Source organism: Sinohyriopsis cumingii, chromosome 7 (assembly GCF_028554795.1).
Source record: "Sinohyriopsis cumingii isolate HCF-2022 chromosome 7, ASM2855479v2, whole genome shotgun sequence".
Lineage (NCBI taxonomy): Eukaryota > Metazoa > Mollusca > Bivalvia > Unionida > Unionidae > Sinohyriopsis > Sinohyriopsis cumingii.
The window spans coordinates 100306283-100318267 of record NC_142967.1 but is presented as its reverse complement, the minus strand read 5'-3'; the positions used below and the strand labels follow the sequence as shown (position 1 = coordinate 100318267).

The window sequence follows — 11985 nt, the reverse complement described above, 5'->3', positions numbered from 1 at the left end:
TTCATAAGACTACGTTCCTGAATGAAAACCGAAATGGTGCTTATTACAAAAAGAACATGAAAGCATAATATTTCCAAATGTATAAAACGTGCACAACAAAGAAAATCTATAATACGCCTTTTCATCAGTGTATTGCCACTTTTTATTAAATTAATAATATAAAACTAACATGTATACAACATATTTATACACATTTATACAGCATATTTCGTAGTACGTCAGTAACATTAGAACATCGGCACAGTTGAGGTTGTTGCTAGAGCAGCATATTAAATAGCTTTTTGATTTGGAAAATTCTAAGCATATAGATGATGTTAGCAACATTTAAATGCTTTAAGAATAGTTTCAATTTGCGTTTTTCTACACCATTGACTACACACACACACACACTTTACAGGACAGACAAGCGGATATATCGATGATTACGGCCATTTCGTCGAGGTCGATCTCATTTGTCGCTCTCATATCTACGACGCTCACATCAAGTTTCTATTCTGCGCTGAACCACTTATCATCACACGATCTATACTGTGTCAGCAGTAACTCCGACACAAAATAATTCGGATTTGGTGATGTCAAGGTACCCAATCTCAATCAAAAAACACGCTGTAAGATACATCATCGACTTCTGGAATAAACTCTGCAACATAGACTCAAGATGGCAAAGGTTCATCGAGCTCACGAGTTTGAATAATCCCCATGGTTAAAATCCTACGTTGACTTCAACACCCTACATGATAAGCTTGTAGCCAACGTTGTTTTGTCAGCATTAAAATGTTTGACGAAGAACTCGTCGCAATTGAATCCAGAAAAACACACATCATCCTAGATAAACCAATCTACGTCGGTCCAGCCGTTTTCAACCTCTCAAAATTGCTCATGCTTCATTTTCGTTATGACATTATCAGACACAAATACGGTGATATAGCTGATATAGCCACGCTACTCATGACCTATGCAGATTCATTTATGAAAATTACACCGACGCAATATTGAATCTATATCAACATCGAGACCTCACAAGTCCATTCCTATGCAATTATAGAAAAACGAAACTTGGAAAGTTCTAAGATGAAACTTGCGGAATACCCTTCACATAATTTATATAACTAAGGTCCAAAATGTATTGTCTTACGCTCGGTGATGATACCATGAAGAAAAAGACCTAATGATAAAAAATATCATCGGTCGCATTGCCACCATTCATCATTACAGACAGTCATTACAAGGACAACTATGCTGAGAACTCCGTGATAATATTTTGATCATAACTGCGGCATATTATCTCCACCATGCTCAACAATCAAAAAGGACTTTGCTCCTTCGACGATAAACTTTACACCACGGATGGTATTCGCATACTCGCACGTGGATATTATCGCACGTCAAAGTAAGCCAGTAGAAAAGGGGCAACTGTTTTATCACGAAGTGAGCCTATCTATGTCAGAGCACGCATTTGTTCTGCGCTGGAGACAGCCAGTAGAAAGGGAGAACTCTCGATAACGCAGTAACCTCATAACTCAAGAGTAGGTATATCATGGGAGACACTCTTTTATCAACAAGTGATAACTGTGAGCCAGAACCATCTCTAGATCAGAGTGAAACAAAGCACCCATTTTGTTATGCGCTAGTCAGAACTCTCAGGAAAGAGGTGATCCAGAGACTTCACAACACACTAGTAAACAGACCATGTGGACACTCTCGCTCCCTCTTTGTATCACATAGTGATAAAAGTAAGCAAGAACCCTCATTTATAGCAAGTACTTGAGTGTGTCAGCTGCGTAAGAACACTGTTATAGATATACTATGAATACAGAGATAGTTCTGGTGGTTGGTATCCGTTAGTCCCGAGGGACAATGGAAATGCGCCCATGAGAGATGTCAAGGTTGGTGGTTGTTCAACGTCTGATATGACCTTGGAGCCCAACATGGGAACTGCAGTCCTTGCTGCACCTGCTGCATTTAAAGGTTGGTACTAGTGTGTGTTGGAGCTGCTTGTTTTTCCTCTGAGATCGCTTTCAATCAGCTAGCAAGCCTAGCGTGTCCTCGCCGGCTTTCATACCAGTGATATGAGCGTGTCGATAGCTGGACCTTTCTAGAGCATGCGCTTCCCAGGTGTTGACTTCGATGTCAAAGGCGTTCATGTCACGTTTGAAGAAACCCTTGAAGTGGATATGTGGCCGTCCGATCGACATTTTGCCAGAGACAAGGTTCGATTAAGAAGGTCTTTGAGATCTGTTCGTCTTCCATCCGACTTGCATGGCCCAGCCATCTGATGCGATGTTGGTGGAGGAGTTTGACATGCTGGGAATCGTGGCACGTTCAAGCACCTCGCTGTTTGTTACTAGATCGCGCCAGGTGATCCCGAGTATACATTGGAGGCATCGCATGTGAAGGAGGCTCAGTCTTTTATGTTGTACAGATTCCAGGTTTCACTGGCATACAGAAGAGTGGTTAGAACGCTGGCATGTTACCATGAAATCTTAGTGTTCAGGGCCAGCATGCTGTTGTTTCTTACTCTCTGCGACAACCTGGATACAGTTGTTATGCCTTTCCAATCCTCTTTTTGAGTTCAGCATCGAGCGAGAGGTGTTTGGTGGTTGATGGTATAAACGGGTCACGTGAACTGAATGACTCATAGTTGTTGATGATGATGCTTGGGAGGCCCGCGTTCATAGTCATCACGCTTTTCTTCTTTTCCTGTTGTCAGCCCAAACATATCGCATGCTTTAGCAAAGCATTTCATCAGGCGTTGTAGCTCAGATTCTGTATAAGTGGCTTGAGCAGTATCGTCTGCAAAGAGCATGTCCCGGATGTTTGCTTCAAGCAAGTTGGTCTTTTACTTAAATCGTGCCAGGTTAAACAGCATATCGTCTTAATCTGTGTGCAGGTAGATCCCTTCTACGGACGTCCCAAAGGCGTGCTGGTGCAGGTCAGCGTAGAAGATGACGAAGAGCGCGGGGACAAGCACTCAGCCCTGTTTCACTCCGCTGCGGATGTCGAAGGGGCCTGACATTTAGCTATCGTACTGCACTGTACCCTTCATGTCATCGTGAAATGAATGGATCATGAGTAGCAGCTTCAGATGGCATCCACCATTTGCCAGGATAGTGAAAATTCCGTCTTTGTTGACCAGATCAAACGCCTTCTTGAAGTCTATAAAGACCAAGAAGTTTGGTCTGTAATGTTCTCAGCATTTCTTTTTTAGTTCTGCCATAGTAGATTTCTCATTCAGTTCGGCCATGAGATGGAGGCTTTCAATGAGGGCATCGTTGGCCACGAGGTTCTCTCTGGAGTACAGTTCAGAGTAGTACTCCAACCAAGACTTCATCAGCTTGACATTGTCGTGGATGGCACTTTATATGTGGGACTCATTGCTTTCTTAATGCAATCATACATGCCACTGACGTTTTCGATATATACAGCTGACTTCGGCTGATGCTTCATTTTTCAGCACGACAGCGAGTGCTCGTAGTCACAGTCGGCGCTGTTGAAGGTACGGGTAAGACGTACACCCTTTATGGCAGACGTCTCGTAACGATCAAGTCCAGATATTGCTATTGTTTTGACACTTTATGCTGTGGTTATGGTGATGCTGAGGGTCTTGGACGAGCACATCTCTAGGACACGCTGCCCCTTCTCATTCCTCTTCCCAATGTCAAACTTGCCAAGACAGGAAGACCAAGAGTCATGTTTGGCATCCACCCTAGCTTTGAAGATGCCCAATAATATTGTTCTCTTCCTTAGGAATTATGTCGTTGAGCGAATCTAACGCGTCGTAGAACTCATCTTTGGTATCTGGTGTGACACTTAATGTGTTGAGCGTAAACGCTGATCATCTTTACAGGCCCGATTATGGTGTGGAGCGGAATGATAGCAGTCTTCCATGGTCTTGTTTATAAATTTTTATCATCCCCAGCAGAACTTTCATGACGGCGAATCCTACACCACATCCTCTGGCTTCGTAGGCGCTCTTTCCGTACCAGAAGAACATGTAGTTCTTTTCTCTGAGGGACCCGGAATCTTTCAACCGTGTCTCCTGTATCTTCATCGTCGATGATGAAATCTTTTGAACATCACTTATTGCCTGGAAATCATCTGAGAGCCCAATCAGCATGGTCTGGATATTCCTGGTACCTAGCAGAACGACTGCCAAATTAAGGTGACAAGGTTCGATTTCGTATATTGGCCCCTGCCATATTTTCTGAACTTAAGGCTATGCTGTTAGTTTTAAGCTATTATTGTTTACTAATTAAAGATATGGAAATAATTGTGAACTAGGTGTTTCGGGCTTGTGCTGTTCTTGAAATTGATGTCAGGTCTCACTGGAGAGTTTATCGGGTGAACTTTCATCCGACCATGTCCTATCGTAGAAAACGGAGAATAATTTTAAAGTGAAGATACTAATAAAAACAAACTAATAGTGGAATAAATGCACGTGATATTTTGACTGTGGTAGAATAATTCCTGATACATTTGGTGGCTTTTGTACAGAACCAACACTACTACAAACCCTTCAACTTGACTTTCATTTTTGGCCGAAAAGAACTATTTTCAATATTTCCTGTCACAAGGCAGGTAAAAGACTCAGTATGTGCCTTATGCATGAATAAAGTGCACTAGTACTAAAACAAATTATCATATTTAAAATCACCCTTCAACCATCTCGATGTTTACATATTTACTTCTATAGCAGATATACGTAACCACGTTCATTTGCAAACCCAAGTTACGCATTTGATCTCCAGTGCTAGTCTAGCTTTACAGGCAGTCACCAAGCGAGCCAACCCATTTTCAAGCCTAACTCAAAGTAAATCTAAACCTTATTACATATATATATATATATATATATATATATATATATATATATATATATATATATATATATATATATATATATATATTCTGTGTAATTTTATTAATGCTAGGCGTATGATAATTAGGTTCATGCCTTCTACCTTAAAAAATAGGGAGTTGTCAAAGTACGAAACTATCCAGTGAGACCTTAGACATGTACACCTTCAAGAGTTACTCTGCAGTATGTTGCTAGTGAAATATCAATAATCGGCTAAGAAGAAGACTCCCGTAGTTGTAAATGCAAGGGTTTGGGACATGTAGTATGTCTCAAAATCGGCTTGAATGTCAACTATTTTCAATTGCATCAGCCTGTTTAGTACCCACTGTTTTGCAGAATTTGCAATTTTAAAAAAGGTTTGTCTTTGCACTGTGACCCTTACATGGTGTCGAAAATGACCTTCATATATATGACAATTGCGGCTATAAATTTCGGTTGGCCTGAATAAACGTCTTCTGCCATTGACTTCTCTGATCAAGTGGATATTTGTTACGCTTTTTTATATCTAGGTATCTAAAAACAAGGACTATTTTGACCTCACTAGTGTATTTTATTTTCTATAATTTATTAACATCCACACTGGGAACCAATTCAAGAGTAATTTCCCTTTATTAAGAATTGTACAAAGACCAACAGCAACAACAAAATAGCTACTAAATGTGCTACCCGTGTCTTTTCAAGTAAAGTGAAATGACAACATATTTTTTTGCACGGTGTACTCTAACGTAAACTGATTTGTATTCTTTTTTTTCTCACGGCTAAAGCGAAGGCATGTGAAAACATCACACTCTCTCTCCCACTCACTTTCTCTCATATATGACATTACAATACAACATGACAGAACCATTACTTTACGTTCCTACATTTACATAGAAAATGTGTTTGTAAAACATTAAACATCAATTTGAAGCTATAATTGTTCATCTTCAGTTTTCCGTTAGTAGGTAAAAACTTGTTTTCTGTCAATAAATACGACATCAACAGTGCTCATACTCTCTCTATCTCTATCTCTCTCTCAAACACACACACACACACACACATACATATATATACATACACACAAATGCCACGCAGGCACACACAGAGAAACAGTGAATCTCACAAACATTTTTCCCTCTCTCTCTCTCATTTAGACAGATCCTCGATAGGAATTAAATAATCGCACGAGCTACCGTACCTGCCAGAGCGTATTGCGCCTGCACAAAAGTCAGGTGAAATTAAAGGAAATTTTGGAATCCTCGATTAATATGAGTAAACTCTGATATCTAATAAACAATTCCTAGTACAATATACGTAATTATATTTCGTATTGCAGACTTCCTTACACCATCCTCACCTCGAACTAACCCCACTGGATTCCGAATGTTTAAACTTTTTTTATAAGTCTAGCATACAGATCTCAGAAGAAATGTCAAAGTCAAAGATCCCTATCGCCATATACAAATTCAAGACTGTTTTTTTATTTATTTATTTTTTTAAATCCTGTACCCATAATATGTGGCATACAAACATTACAATAGCGATCATAATATTCTCACCAGGAGTCAAAATAATTAAAGGCATTATCTAGTAATTGTCAAAACCATTCCAAAGTTATTTCAAAACAAGCGTCTATGATCAATCGAGGTATGTGCGGGAAGGATAAGGTATTTTACTCAGACATCTAAGAGAAGAAATTGGTTCTGAGTACGGATAACAAAGGTGATACGGTACTTTACAGCGCTTGTCCAGGGATCATTGATGTAGTTTAAACAACATGAAAATTGATGATATATACTGCACACTCAATTTCACATCACTTCGTCAAGATATTAACCATGGCATGGTAATTCATTTGTGAAGTTGTGCTGTTAATAGCGGGTATGTAAATGTTCTTATTCCACGTGTTAGCGGAACATGATTGTGAAATTCTCTGTGGCAATGAAAATATTTGGATTTCCTTTGTAATTTGTTCTGATTGCTGTATAGGAGTCGGACCTCTACTATTTGCAATTTTCTTTCAACAAGGAATGTTGGTTCCAGGCACTGATGCTGTAATGAAACTTGCAGCAATGAATAGGCTTTGGTAGATTGTTACACTATATACTTTAATGATAACCTTTTCGTCTAAAATAAGGACTATTACTTACTTTCATTTAATGATTATTAGTGTCAGATGGTTAATGCCAAAATCAAACTATGCTTATTTTTATTTTGGCATCAACTTGTGTTATAATAGGCAGTGGTAAGAAGGTTGTGGATATGAGCGAAGATTAATCTCTTCAAAGAAACTAGTATAGGTAGCATACATAGGAACCTGCTCTTGTGAGCAATGATTTAAGTATAAAGGAGATAAATTGCAATTCCTAAGGATTAAGAGATATTAAATAATATACATATATATAATTTGACGTCTACAAATGTGAATGTAACCATATATATATATATATATATATATATATATATATATATATATATATAGATATATATATATATATATATATATATATATATATATATATATATATATATATATATATATAAAATCTGGTAGCATTTATATAAAAAAGAAATGTTTTAGTTGGTTCTGAGCACGGATGCTAAAACGTGATACCGTACTGTATAGCAGAGGTCCAGCAATCATTCGTGCAAGTAAAGCACATAATGAAGGAATAGTGTGAAATTTGTTGATTTATACAGCTCACTGGATTTCAAATATCCTAGTGAAGATGGTAAGAATAGTATGATAAAACTTCCGTCAAGATGTTTTGGCTCCCAGCGGGGATGTTATCATTCATGTTGTGAATGTCCGTATTATACATATTGCAGCACAATATTGGGAGTAAGACATGAATTTCAATGTAACAATAAAGATGTTTGTCATTTGTTCTGATAGTAGCATGGGAGTCTGACATGTACTATTTCTAGTTTTCTTTCAGCAAGTAATGTTGGTTGCAGATACGGATGCTATAAGGAAACTTAAAGTGATGAATTGACTTTGGTCACATTTTATCCTTTATACACTCTCATGACAACGTTTTCTTCTAAAATAAGGAATAGTACTAACTTTAATGTACTGGTGGTTGGCATCAGATGGTTAGTCTCCAAAACATAATATACTTATTTTTAGTTTGACATCAACTCGTGAAACAAAATGCAATGTTTTTTCTACATTTAAAGGTAAGCAATTTGAAGAGCTTTTACTATTGTGTCGTGAAGATCAAGTTTAAAAGCAAAAAGAAGAAATACATTGTTAATATAAAAGTAATGCAAAATGAAAACATTATAAATCAACAATGTTGTCGTCATTATGAATTCAATTATATATTCACTTCCCAATCAGGTAATTAGTAGAAACTTTCTGTCAGTTTTAAATAGATGTTGAACTAATTGCAGCCGATTCTATGTAAGTTTATCAGGACTTTTTCAATTTCTTTAAGGCAAATCAATAAGCAGGTAAAGGGTATTTTCTTAAATGTTGAATATGATATCTTTATATATGATGAAAGGGCCTACATCAAAAACATGCTCCCAATAGTTTTGCCATATGAATAATTGGGCAATGTTAATTTGTTTAACTTTAATCAGCAGTGTGGCCATGAATAGCAACTACACTACTACTACTACTGCTACTACTACTACTACTACTACTACTAATAATAATAATAATAATAGTAATAATAATAATAATAATAATAATAATAATCATAATAATAATATAAGTATAATCCAGAATAATGTCATACTTACCGGACTCAATATTGCTTCGACGCGGGGTTTAGGTATGGCCATTAGTTCCAAGCGCATTGGTTCTGAGCAGAGATATTTTGGTTCCTATTACGGATGTAAGCTACATAACCCTACTCGATAGGAAGGGTTTGTAACCGTAATGGTAAAGCTAAAAGTTAATTTGACGGATTGGATTCATGCGATCGTCGTCAGAGAGTTATAAGTTGTTGGTACGTTACTGTGTTTTGAATGTATATTTGTAGTTTTTCAGTCTTCTTGCGATCCTGAAGAGATTAAATACGCGTGAGAAAAGTCGACCCGAGCGGATGATTATGGTCACGCTAGCACTCCTCTTTTTGTTAAGTTATTTCATATCGTCAGAGATTTCGTCGTACTTTACTGATAAAACGTCAGACTCATGTGATTCTGCACATTCAGTGCAACGCTATTCCATTTTCATGCATTAACTCAATATGAATTTATGTTTCATAAATGGAAATAGTAGACTGGTACTTACATAATGTCAATAAATCCATTCAAATGCAACTTTCCCAGACTGTGTTCTCTGTAATAAGTGTACTTGTCTACAAGCAAAGTGTTGTTATCATACACAAAACCAACCAATCATTGCATGACAACAAGCTATGGTATTAAGTGTTGACCTTGTCTTGCAAGTTATAGGCGTGTTCTGACAAATACTACAATAAATATTCAAATCACCTTAGATACGTCATGGCTATTTCGTTCATCAGGCGTACTTGAGCAATAAACATGAATGATATACAGAAACAATCTGACAAATACAATTAGTTAAAAAATGACGTCAATGTTCCGTGCTGGCATCCATGAAAGTTACCTAAGTCCATGGGTTTATTTATCTGACTAGGTAATTACTCACATATGTATGTGCTTCCGTTTATTTGTTTTTTTGAACGTAGGTTTAATAATTTTAATTCTATTGTTACGATGTCTGCAGTGTGGCAATTTACAGTGACGTGTATCACTGAGTCATCATGCCGCATGCACGTAGCATAATGTCCCACCAGGTAATAGTATCCATACACCAAGCTGCCCAGTCCTAGCACTTAGCTCTGAATGTTGAGCGCAAATGCTAGTACCATTTGTTAAGCATACGTGACTAGTTGGCATAACATGCTACATATATATTGAATGTGGTACATTTATTACAAAAAAGTAAGATACTGCAAGTCTTTTGCTGTTTAAATATCACGCTATGAAAGATGGTAACTGTCTGTGAAGAAATACGCCAATTCAACCCTTCTGTGGGTCAATGGTAGTTCAATGTAAATGCTGTCAGAATATACTTTTTGATATGCATATAAACGTCCTTAGAACAAGAATGCATGGTTCCCCGTAGAATGGGATGAATGTGTAAGCTAACAGTAAATGTATATATATATATATATGCAAACTTGCAAAATATATTAAAACACCCGCTCACATAATGAACGTACCTAATTATACATGTGAAACCATAATAAACCTGCGAAACAAAAGAACTAATATTAAGGATTATGAAACAACTATGCATATATGAATATTTTCATCTAACCTTTTATTTGGTAAGTGTCTTGATGAATTATTCGGCTGCATCTTCTGGGAAAACATTTTCCACTTCTATCCATTTTACAAATCCTGTTTAGGATAAGTTTTACCACATTAAAATACATGAGTTTATTTCATACCAAAGATAAATATTATCGTACGTTTTCTACATACATTGTCACTTTACACATCATACAAACTCATTCATCTTTTACGAAATTGTATATTGTTTACTTATCAATTCGTGACTACTCATCATTTTCGCAAGGAGTACTATCCTTTGTTTCTTTCCTATTCAACAAAGCACATGTAAATAATTATTGCATCAAAGAGATTAAAACTGTATGGGTACATAACTGCGTATGCGTCACTGCTTTCACCAGATAAATTGATACTAATGAAAGCGTTTCAGGTGCTAGTCTTATGAATAAATCTAAATTTGTAAAACATGCAACTTTCTTAATCACAAAACACACTACAGCAATGTGTACTTGACTGAAACGTAATAATTAGTATTTCACCAATATTTTAACTACTCTACTGTATGTGTTACTGCTTCTTAAAGTTGAAGTATATACCAAGCGAAATTGTCAGCAACGAAATCATTCAAACTAACAACGGACAAAGACTAACACGCCTTCCATGATGAAGAAACGACTAACATGTAGCAGTGAAAATCAATAAAACTAATCGCACAAGATCATTGATGATACAAGAAAAGGTCCTATTAGTATGATCTTAATGATAAAGTGCAATTATTCGGGATATATATTAAAGTTATCTTCTGATATGTCCGTCACACGGTATCAGGTTAATTTACATATGATGTATTGCATTTGGAAATAATTACAGCCCTAGTACTTCGCTTCTCCACACTAAGAGCACACCTGCATTCACCGATGTCTAAAACGGAGGTGAATGTTCATATTTAGTCACGATGTTTTCTGTACCGTTGTGGGTAAACAGGTACAAAAAATATGTTATCGGCGAGTATTCATATTTCTTTTACTGAAAGGTCCATCATTGTGAAACTCATACATAAAGTAGGATTAATGAACGTTGATGCGTGGTGCCTTGAAACGCCTGGTTATATTAAGGATAGGTCAGTAAGGATCAATGCGGATATTAAAGTAAAATATACGCTCACAGTGCAAAATCGTTACTATGTGTTCAAGCAAAACGATTAATAATGTTTGTTTTACGTAAGAAATATAATACCAGGCTAAGATGATGATTTAAATATATATGGGTACTGTATCTGTAACGCACTTATAAGGGTGACACGATTCTATATTAGCTGTTTGTGTGTATGATTTTGATTTTTAACGTAGTTTTACCAATTTTTAAGTCATATCCCTACGATGTCTGCAGTGTAGCAGTATAGCGTTATCTAGCACTAGGAAAACAGACCTCAGACATTAACATGATGTCCCCCACATTCACATTATTCTGACACAAGGCCGGCTAATCCTAACACTTACCTCGTAATGCTATGCAACCAGCCAGGCTGCTGTTAGTACAATTGTTATGTCTTTCATGTGACTCGATCGGGGTTAGAACCCGCAATCTTCGTCATTCCGGACACTCTAACCACTGGGTGGACTGGATTAGCTGTTTGAGATAAATGCAACGTAAAGAAAAAAATGATAATGACATATTCAAAATACAACATAAATAAAAAATCCAATTATCTAATGATAAGACCTAATATGTCAACGTTTGATCTACAATAATGACAATGATCGTTCCTAAATTTTGTTTCTTCTGTAAGTATCGACTGGTGACAAATACGCTTATGTTATAATTGATGACATTCATAAGTCCTGCCTCAGGAGATGATACATGTAGAAGCCTGC

General features: G+C 36.8%; 1 pseudogene; it reads left to right on the top strand.

Moving 5' to 3' along the window:
* The first annotated feature begins 1871 nt into the window (after window positions 1-1871).
* Window positions 1872-11985, top strand: part of LOC149795811 (uncharacterized) — a 39116-nt pseudogene continuing 29002 nt past the window's right edge.